This window comes from Engystomops pustulosus, chromosome 2, assembly GCF_040894005.1.
Source record: "Engystomops pustulosus chromosome 2, aEngPut4.maternal, whole genome shotgun sequence".
NCBI classification, from domain to species: domain Eukaryota; kingdom Metazoa; phylum Chordata; class Amphibia; order Anura; family Leptodactylidae; genus Engystomops; species Engystomops pustulosus.
In genome coordinates, this window is record NC_092412.1 from 189556616 (window position 1) to 189568656 (window position 12041).

Here is a 12041-nt window from a genome sequence, read left to right on the forward strand (position 1 = left end):
GAGTTTTCTAGTCCTCTGGATCAACACTGGAGTTGATAGACTTCATAACTGTATTTATGTAGAATAAACTATACAGACTCTGAATACAATGGTGTACAATCATTCCTTTTTTAAACCATATAACTGTAAAACACTGTACAAATCTCAAAAACATACAATTCTCTTTTTTAAGAGTAGAGACTTTAACAAAATTCAAAAGCAAATATGAATGAAATATAGGTGTTGTAGCTGTAGTTAATTATCTTGTCTTATTGTCTGCTTGCATTTTCTTTACTTGTAACACAACCATGCAAGTTTATATGCAATCAAGTCCATGCGTGTTTAAGTCCAAGAGTACGCCAAAGTCAAAACGATAAAAACATTTTTTAAGATAAAAAGTAAAGTTGGAAAGAAAAAGTCAGCAAAACATGTAAAAACAATGTAAAAACCTGTAAAAACAAATAAAAACACAAAAACAACCCACATATTTGGTAATGTTTCATCCATAACTATCTACAATAAATCTGAAAAATGATTGGACCTGCATAGCAAATGAAATTTAAAAAATCCTGAAGAATTTGTATAAATAGAATATTTTTCATTAAATCCCTTCACAGAAAATGTTCTAAAAAGTGGTCTAAAATAGTACATGCCCCTAAATGTAAAGACTGAGAAGAGCAAGTCTTCTTGAGCAAAAATATGCCCTCAACCTGTTTGTCAACAGAAAAGTATAAAACCTATGCCTTTGTAATGATTTTCTGCAATTTCGTTCTTATTCAGTAAAATAAAGCAAAAATTTAAAAAAAAATGTTGCTGTAAATGAGGTATTGCCATAATCAAAGTTTCCAAAGAATAAGGATAACATAATATTTTAATGGTAGTGTAATTGGCCAAAAACTAAACTAAACTTACAAAACAAAAATTAACGACTTTCTATAACTTGACCCAGAAATTCAATTTAATCAATAAGCTACCCCAAAGTTAGGTTTCTGAAAACTAAATTTCATTCCACAAAAATTAGCCCTCATATGTCAACATTACCAAAAATTAATATTTTTACAGCCTGTACAATATATCAATGAAAATCTGTTCTGCAATTGTGTTCACTCCCTTAATTGCCCTGCAATGTGCCCACAGAGCAGTTTACCACCAAAATTGGGGCATTTTCATACTAGGGAAGAATTGGTTAGCAAACGTTGCCCTGCATTTCATCATTTAATCAATTTAGAATGTGTAATTAATATGTGCTAAATAAATGTATTGTCCAAAAATGTTACAAATTAATTAAATTAATAAAAATTAATAAATATAATAAACTATACATTATATCATAGTTTTAGACTATAAGAAAGCTCCAAGGTTTAGTAATAAAAAAAAGGAAAATAAATTTGACACCAATTAAAAATTCCTTTGTGGCCACACGTTACTAATGCACTGAAAAACATGGTTAATGCAGTGCATTAGTATGAAGTGATCAGATGATCAATTGTTCATGTATATTACAGCAGAAATAAAAAAGTAAAAAAAAAAAACACACAAAAAATAAAATTAAAAATAAAATTTATTCAAATGTCCAAAAAGCCCCCAACACATATAAAACAATATACAATTAAAAAGTGAAATATATTAAAAAACCCACAACATATAAGGAATCACCACATTTCCAAATTCCCAATCTATAAAAATATAAACAAAGTTATTCCTGGTGGGGAACAGGTAACTGAATCAGCACTTTTTTGCTGTTTTGCAAACATTTTAATAAAAAGTGATTAAAAGGTTGCACAGTCTTCAAAATGGTAGCAATGAAAATGTCAGCTTATCCCGCCAAAAAAATGACACCATAGCCAACTCTGTACACAGAGTTATGCAAAAGTTATTGGCGATAGAATATGGCAAAAAGAAAAAAAATTGTATAAAAGATATTAATTTTTTAAAATTCTAGTAACACCTAATTAACCCTACAAGACAGAGGTTTCTTGTCCATTTTACTGCATTTTGCCTTTTTTTTTTAACTTCCCAGTACAAAGTATATGATATAAAATACTCTATCGAGGAAATACAATTTGTTATGCAGAAAACAAGCCCTCATACAAATCTATACACAGAAAAATAAAAAAAGTTGGATTTTTGGAATTGGGGACCAATAAACTGAAAATAAAATGGGAATGGCCCATCAGTGGCAAGGGGTTAAAATGCCTCTATACTACATGATAAAAAGTTTACAAAATTGAGTCATCTTCTAGAATAAGCGGTTTGTGGTACTTGAGGTGTGTGAACGTGGCCTCAGGGGCTCTGCAAACATGTAATGACAATTCTATCAAAGCCTGCCATGCAAAAACTCAATGGTGCTCCTTCCTTTCCGCACCTGCTATGTGCCCAGACAGCAGGTTACATCCACATGTGCAGTGTTAGTAAATCCTAAATCAAACCTTCATTGTGTTCTGTAAAATACTTCCATGTTTCCTATGTGCTGCTTTGAATAGTTTGAAGGGTGAACTTAATAGAGCAGTGGTGATATGTGGGGGTTTCTATTAATAGGACTTCCAAAACCCCTAAAGAAATAAAATGGTGCCTAGAATAAGTGATTCTAAAATTTTCTTGAAATTTAAAAAAAATGCTGTTCGAGTTGTAATCTTTCTAGCAATCATAATCAAACAAAAGGATAATTTTTTTGCAATTTTTTCCAAATTTAGATTCTTTAAATGAATACCGTATATACTCGAGTATAAGCCGACCCAAGTATAAGCTGAGGCCCCTAATTTTACCACAAAAGCCTGGTAAAACCTACATTTTTTTTTACTTGAGTATAAGCCGAGTTTGGGTTTGCAGCCTTTTTTTTTGTGCTTAAAAACTAGGCTTATACTCGAGTATATATGGTAAATGCCAAATATATCAACCAAATTTCCCACTATCTTGAAGAAAAAAATGTCAACATATTCAAAACCACCTTTGCACAAATGAGCTTGGTCACTAAAGGATTAACATAGCAAAAAACACTTATGATAAATAAGCACCAAAAACAAACACCAGAAAAAAACAACAACCAAGAGACCTCACTACAATAAATGACTTCCTAGGAGTCAAAATCTCTTGGATATTCTATAGTGTTCCAAAGTAATAACCACTCATAACGATACATTATACAGATTCTAAAAATAAGGCTTGGTAGGAAGTTGAAAACTGTCAAGAGGCAAGAGGTTAACTGTAGTTATTATACCCTATACATCAAACAAATTTCAAGATCTCACACTGGTAACATATTAAAGCTAAGAACATCAGTTTAAGAAGAAAGAAAAAAAATGTAGTTTTCAATTAGTGTAGGTGTTTTTTATATTTAAGCATTATTTCACAATCATATTGAATTTTAGTGGATTTAATTAGTTTTTTTTAAAAATGAGTGAAAAAATCTAAGCAAAATGAAATATGTGTGTTTTCATGACATAATGTAGATATATAGTGTATTCCAAGCCTAGAGTTTTAATAAGCTTCCATATCAATATAGCAACAACTCTTGTAAAAAAAAAAAAAAACCTGATCTATTGATCAATAAGAGAAGTACAGGAACTGTACTTACAACCTGTGTTAAAAGCATCTTGAGGATCCTAAACATAGGTTATTGAATTCATAATTCATTCTATGTTTTAAAAGCTTCTTCAAAGACAGTACCTGTGCCTATGGTAGAGACAGTTATAGAGACTAATGGACTGCAGGGTGTGTAAAAAAGTATCAGAGACAAAGTGTCTCCATATAAAGACATTTTCAAACAATAGCAATATTTTCATATATATAATCTTATCGTACACTGTATTATCTCATTATAAATTAACTCTTTCTTTAAACAGCCTAGCATACACTAGTAAAATAAGGTGAGAAGTCAGAGTGTTTAACATCAGGAGCCAAAATCATCTTCCAATTCAAGAGCTGAAGTCAGTCACTGACAAGACAGTGAAATGACCCAATAATTTATATATTTATAGAGTACCCATGTGCTGTACAGCTCGATGAACATCTTAATAACAAAGATAAAAGAGTCATGAAATGCAGGATGTATAAGCGCCAGTTAACACAAGACAAGCTGTAAAATACATTATTAACTAAATAAATAAGTTTGCTTGTGACAGCTGCCATAGTGTTTGTGCTGCTCTGGCACATAATGAACTACAGTAAAGAGTTCCAGTAACTGCAAGTAGCCTCAAGTTGTATGGATTCTTACAGGAAATCATGCACCGAAAATCTGCAACCCAGCTGCCAATCTGAAGAAGCTAATAAGCCACACCAGCCCTACAGCAATCAACATTTTTTGCAGAGTCTTCCATCATGCATAGCTTACATTACCTAATTTCCCCAGAACATTGTCAGGGATATTGACAGACATTTGAGAGGTGGAGAAAATATGTACTACATATGCCTCAGACAAACCAAAGGGTAACTAATTTTTCTCTCAGTGGTTTACAACGCAAAACACAAAAATGCTTATCCTGATATCATGTATTAATATTGATACACTCACCGGCCACTTTATTAGGTACACCTGTCCAACTGCTCGTTAACACTTAATTTCTAATCAGCCAATCACATGGCGGCAACTCAGTGCATTTAGGCATGTAGACATGGTCAAGACAATCTCCTGCAGCTCAAACCGAGCATCAGTATGGGGAAGAAAGGTGATTTGAGTGCCTTTGAACGTGGCATGGTTGTTGGTGCCAGAAGGGCTGGTCTGAATATTTCAGAAACTGCTGATCTACTGGGATTTTCACGCACAACCATCTCTAGGGTTTGCATAGAATGGTCCGAAAAAGAAAAAACATCCAGTGAGCGGCAGTTCTGTGGGTGGAAATGCCTTGTTGATGCCAGAGGTCAGAGGAGACTGGGCAGACTGGTTCGAGCTGATAGAAAGGCAACAGTGACTCAAATCGCCACCCGTTACAACCAAGGTAGGCAGAAGAGCATCTCTGAACGCACAGTACGTTGAACTTTGAGGCAGATGGGCTACAGCAGCAGAAGACCACACCGGGTGCCACTCCTTTCAGCTAAGAACAGGAAACTGAGGCTACAATTTGCACAAGCTCATCGAAATTGCACAGTAGAAGATTGGAAAAACGTTGCCTGGTCTGATGAGTCTCGATTTCTGCTGCTACATTCGGATGGTAAGGTCAGAATTTGGCGTCAACAACATGAAAGCATGGATCCATCCTGCCTTGTATCAACGGTTCAGGCTGGTGGTGGTGGTGTCATGGTGTGGGGAATATTTTCTTGGCACTCCTTGGGCCCCTTGGTACCAATTGAGCATCGTTGCAACGCCACAGCCTACCTGAGTATTGTTGCTGACCATGTCCATCCCTTTATGACCACAATGTACCCAACATCTGATGGCTACTTTCAGAAGGATAATGCACCATGTCATAAAGCTGGAATCATCTCAGACTGGTTTCTTGAACATGACAATGAGTTCACTGTACTCAAATGGCCTCCACAGTCACCAGATCTCAATCCAATAGAGCATCTTTGGGATGTGGTGGAACGGGAGATTCGCATCATGGATGTGCAGCCGACAAATCTGCGGCAACTGTGTGATGCCATCATGTCAATATGGACCAAAATCTCTGAGGAATGCTTCCAGCACCTTGTTGAATCTATGCCATGAAGAATTGAGGCAGTTCTGAAGGCAAAAGGGGGTCCAACCCGTTACTAGCATGGTGTACCTAATAAAGTGGCTGGTGAGTGTATATGCAGGGTAAATTACACTTACCTTACCCTTGGGTTCCACCTCCTTCAATCGTTATTGGGAAAACAGGTGCAAGCAACAACTCCCACTAGCTTGTGGATTTTGTGGCGCAATCAACAAAACATAAAGAACGTGTTTCACCGTTCTTTTTTTTTTTGAATACTTTATTTTTCCAAAGACTTCCAGACAAATAAGAGGTTAATGCATTTCAAGTAAGAAAGCCCTTAGACACTTTTAATAAATCTCCACATAGACAAAGTGACAGTCAGAGGCAGTAAATGAAAGAGACGCCAGAGAAAGTCACTAAAAAAGACAGTCAGAGACAGTCACTGAAAGAGATGATCAGAGACTGTCACTGAAAGAGATGGTCAGAGACAGAGATGGTCAAAGACAGTCACTGAAAGAGATGGTCTGAGGCAGTCAGTCACTGAAAGAGATGGTCAGAGACCGTCACTGAAAGAGACGGTCATAGATAATCACTGAAAGAGACGGTTGGGGACTGTCACTGAAATCAGCCGTCAAAAAGAGAGTCAATCAGAGAAAGAGACAGATACATATAAAATATTTTTGTTAAGCCATTCTATTTTGTTACAGCTAAGAGCAGTTATTTCCTATCCCAGTAAAAGCTGGGATCTGCAGCTAGTTTTATATAAATCGCAGACTTGGAATGGCCAACTTTTTTTAGATATGTGTGATTTTTGCAATGGTCATCACTTTGGAATGGCATACCGTTTTTTTTCTAAAGTCAGTGGAAGCTAGAAAGTTAGGCTGCCATTAAAAAGGGTTTGTCAGATAATTACGGAAATTAGTACCAGATGCCAGATTAACACTAATGACTGTATCTAAATGTGTTCTATCATTTTGATCAGTGCTTAAATAGCTTAAAATACTGCTGTTTTATGCATGTTAGGATATACAGTATTCACATAAGACTACACAATGAGCTGGACATTTAGGAAATTGTGTGTTGTTCTATAATTGTGATTTCCAGTGTATAGTGCAAACTGTCCAAACTGCAGCTTTCAAAGATGTGGTCACACTTGTCAATGGTCAATTAATTAAGTGCATTTGAGATGTAGCACCTGGCTGCTAGTTTCTCTCTCAATTCCTTTTAAAGAATTTAGGCTATTGTTATTTTTCACTCACACTGCTTCTGCATTTACTTAGTTTTTGTTAAAACAATAGAATTATATAGGGTAATTTATTATGTGTGTTTTTTTGTTGGAGATATTTGTTACTTACAGAGCTTCTATGGACCCAATTATTATTATTATTATTATTATTATTATTATTCCTTGATTTATATAACCATAAAATATGTCTTCTCATGAATGCATATCAAGTGTTTTTTTTCCCCCTGAAAACAGCTGTATATTGATTTTATGCTTTATAGTGTAGTTGTTCAAAGAGATAAAGCTATAAAACTAAACATAAGCAAGGGCATATTCCTGCCTGTTATATCAGTAACCCAATTAAAACTAATTTATGGTTTCAAAAGTCAAATTCGGTTGACTCATTTAAAACTTTTAGATACAGCCAAGCTTTTACACTGCTAAAATCCAATAACAGATGGTAGATATCATTATATCCTTAGCTAGGATGTATAGATTTGCTGCCTACCTATGTAATTAGTATGATTCAATGACAAATTGTCAAAATGAAGTTTGAAAAGCTAATGTAGCCAATAGGAGATGTAATTACGCAATTATGTCCAGGCTGTGGTTTAGATAGATTGCGCTTTTGCTTGGCAAAATGCAGTAATTTAGTATTGCAGAAATTTAGTTTTTTTTTTTCCAGATTTCACCAAAGTTGTTAGGCCACAGTGTGATGAAGCAAAAATCTAATAATACTTTACAGTTTTAGACAGTGTTTTTTTGACTTATAACTATATTATTTAAAGTCTTTCACTTGCATACCTTTCAGTTTGGGGGTTTAAGATCGAGTGCTAATTATCATTTTAAAATAAATACTAACACTAAATAGGAATGACAAACCGATAAGTTCTATCTTTCCTAATTTAAAAGGCATTTTCTGTAAATTTTGCCTTTCAATTACATATAGAAAGAAAGATTTTAAATTCAAAATTACTAATGAATCCTATCCCATAAATTTTTTCCTTAAAGAGAACCCATCAGGGAAAATAACCCCCCTAAGCTAAATAGATTTTCATAAACTGCCATTAGAGAGCATTGCCTCTATCCCTTCATTGTCCCTCTATATGCCTGTAAACCTAAGAAATTAGGTCCTAAAGCTGTATGCAAATGACCTGTGAAATGTCCAATGAGTCATTAGCATAGTCAAGCTGTCCGGCTTATTCATGAGTGGGAGACACAGCCACGCCCCCAGTGCATAACTGACAGCCTGTATAATGATGTGAGGTATAATGGTGTAATGGCTCCTTCATGTGCTTCCTGGTGTTGGCAGCCTGTGTGTGTGTGTATGGGAGAGATACAACAGCTCCAGGCAGCCATATTATAGCAGAACATGTCAGGTACTTGTGTAGCTGATGTCTGTGTCTCACACATGTGTATTAGGAGAATGCAGCATGTCAGCAGATAAAGCACACACACTGGCCATGCTTTACTATACATTACACACAGACATGATCAGATCCTTGTGAGCTGCTCCAACAGGTAGTAGTGACAGGAATAATGACACAGACCTGATGACTGATGACCTTTAACTGTAGCTCCTCTTTTGTGGAGTGTAATTGTGGACTACAATATGTAGGCGGACCATACAAGTAATTTACAGAAGGGGTTCGCTTTACATAGTATATGTAGACATTGTACCCATGAATCAAATAGATCAGACCTGTCATCAGAAATACATCAACCTCAGGCAGCTCGAAATGTTCTGGATCTTTAATTTGAAAACCCTAACCCCTAATATCTTAAATGAGTGCCTAGGAGACCTCCGTTAGCCATCACTACCTTTTTAGTCATCACTTTTATTTATCAAATAAATCTCAGGGTATCCCTTGTATTATTCTTGATTTTCGTTATTCCTCTGTCATCTTGGTTTGTCTTTTTCTTTGAACATTAGTCGCGCCATGATTACATAATACCGAGGGCAACCAGGATGCCGTCCAGCCTCCTGCCGCGAGCTACTGGTCCTTATGGTAACCAGGACTTCACACTTTCAGTCTCCCGCTAGGTAATTTCCGGCATCTGGCCTTATACAGTGGCGCCCTCACAACACCCTTGACACTGCTCCGGCTGTTTGCTGTTACACGGAACGCCTAGCGCCAACACTACCCATACTGTGTATATATATCGATAATCCATGCACAACTTTATTCCAATTGTACTTGAAGAAGGGTTATTTAAACCCAAAATGCCTTTAATTATTTGCTTCACCAGGGATGAACTCAACTGTGATGATCACACTGGCTTCCTGAAGAGCGGCAACTCAGACTCTCTTATCTATGCTCATTGTGAGCTTACGAAGGTGGGAAAGCTTTTTAGGGGGGTCTCTTTTTTATGTCAACTTAATACCTTTTTAAGTCCTCCCTTTAATTTCGAATACACTAAATACTTCGCAAAATACTACATGGTGCCGTCCTCTTCTACGCCCTCTGGGTTTTTTTCCCTGTTTTTTTGGAAAATACATATTGACAGTAATCCTGAGTAATCCTCACACACGCAACCACCTGAGTAATCCTCACACACGCAACCATTATGAGGGCTGTGATCACAGCAGACCAGGAGCTATGTAAGGCTTGTGGCAACTCTGTGTTTCCTATTGGAAAAGAGATGAGAACACTTGTACAGTATTGTGTTACTACTTGGCCTTTATAACACACATACAACAATTTTATAATTTAGAGTTTCAACAAGAAAGCGGAGGGGTGGAGACCTCCCCCCGGGAGAAATCCGCTGGCACTACCAGACCCGTGTGTGCAGGTGAGGAGGCAAGGGCATGTGTAGCTTCACTGGGTAAAAACAAAGATATCACGGTGGTGCTCAGCCAGCTGTCAGGACAGCTGAGTGATGCCTTGTCACACCTCCCTGCCCATGGGTGTTCAATAAAAGAAGATTTACCTGGTGAGTGCCGCCTCCTTATTTCTACTTATTTACGTTGAATTTTATAATTTAGATAACCCTTTAAAGAGGTTAAAACATAGATAAAGTAATAGATAAGTATAAAAAGAATAAGCATAAAAAAACTACAACTGGGGGAATGTTTGTGGATGTGTGAAGCAACATTTTAATTTACTTCTCTCTGATTGACATCATACATCAGACCTTTACTTTATGTAACCAATTTACATCTCACTTCAAAGCAGATTTTCTGGATACTGTCTTCACACTGGGTCATGAAAGAAACATGATCTAGAACATGTTCAGTTTCTTGGCAACATAGGGAGTGGTTTATTAGGTCAATTTCTGCTGACAGGTTCCCTTTAAAGATAAAGTTGACTGCATGTGCCAGGAAATTTCCCAATCCAACAACTCCTTTAATCCCCTTCCCTCCGCTACTTCACCCTGTGCGCTCTATTCCTTTGAGCCAGTCAAAGAGGATGAAGCGTCCAGGCTCATCTCCTCTGCTTGCTCCACTACCTGCACCAGTGACCCCCATCTCCTCAAATCTCACTCAGTCTCTCTCCCCAGTGGTCACTTCTCACCTCACTAAAATCATCAATCTCCCTCTCTTACTTCTGGTGTCTATCCCTCTTCCTTCAAGCATGCTGTTGTTACTCCACCACTAAAGAAAGTTTCCCTGGACCCATGTAGTGCTGCTAACTACTGACCAGTCTCTAATCTCCCTTTCATCTATAAAATCCTGGAATGCCTGGTCTATTCTCGACGAACCTGCTATCTCTCAGCTAACTCCCTCCTTGATCCCATACAATCTGGTTTCCACTGAAACTGCTCTTTCTAAAGTCTACAATGATCACCTTACCGGTAAATGTAAAGGGCACTATTCTCTCCTTGTTGTTATGTATCTCTCGGCAGCACATGATATTGTGGACCCCCAACTCCTCCTCAGGATTCCATTGGCCTAAAAGACCCTCCACTCTCTCTTAGTTTTCTCTATGACTATCTGTTGCCCACACAATCTACATCTCTCTATTCTCCTCTTCCTTTCACTGTCAGGGTTTCTCAGGGCTCAGTCATAGGTCCTCTTCTCTTTTCCCTCTATAATGTCCATATGGGACAATCCATCAGCAGATTTGTTATTCAGTAACATCTTTATGCTGATGATACCCGTCTGCCAATAATATCACTCTCCCCGTGACTGTCATTCTGCCATTTCTAAAATGATGTCCTCTCTCTTCTTGAAACGTAATCCTTCCAAAACTAAAGTTCTTCTCTTTCCCCCATCTATTAACCGACCTAACCCTGATCTCTCCATTTCTGTCGGAGATTTCTCCATAACCACAAGACAGCAGGCCCGCTGTATTAGGGTTGTGCTGGATTCTGACCTCCCCATTGCACTGTACATTTAGGTACCAAGCTGCCTTCCTGTTGACTTTGAACTTTGTATATAAGATGGCGACTGATGGCTGGTTCTGTGGTAACAATCCTGTGGATAGTGGTAAATGTATGTAGTGGAAAAAACCCTTCAAAACATGCATTTTTGTAGCAGTAATACATTTACTTCTTCAATGTAGAAAATAAGCCTTTCTTTCACAACAAAACTTATAGTAAGAGATTCACCAATACTGAAAAAGACTTTTAATGATGCCTCAACTAGTTCATATGTTTTACTGTACTTCATGGTTTTGTAGTGAAGGGAACAACCATGTATGAGACCTTATATCGTATTCCTACACAGATTGTTTTATAATTACATTGCTGACATTTATTTATGTTGTATGACATCAAGTCATATATTTGTTTCTAGAAAAATGAATTATGATCTCTATATAGTTCAGATTGTCTCTTAATGTCAGATCTTTGGTATTTCTTACTTACCAAAAGATTCTAAATCTTGCTGGTCTTTAAGGTTACCCTTTATCTTGCTTTAACTACAACATTGTCTCTATTCAAAATTCTGTTGTTTTCCCAGCATTCAGTTAGTTTTCTATCCCAAATACCAATCAGCATTATATTGGGGACAGTATGACAAGTGGTTAATAGTGAATAAGATATTTTGGGGTTATTGATATTATGGAAGAAGATCATACAAAAAAAAGCTGTTGTGTAATTCTGTACCTTTTTTGAGTGTTTAATTTTGCAGGGGAGAAGACAGACAAAGTTGAATGGAACTTTTACTTTAGGTCTAATAACCGTAAGTTCAAAAAATGTCCATATAATGCTGAAAATAACATTTCAAATAATGTGGTTGCTTTAGTCTGACTGCAGTAATGTTAGTCTTTCTACAGCTGCAG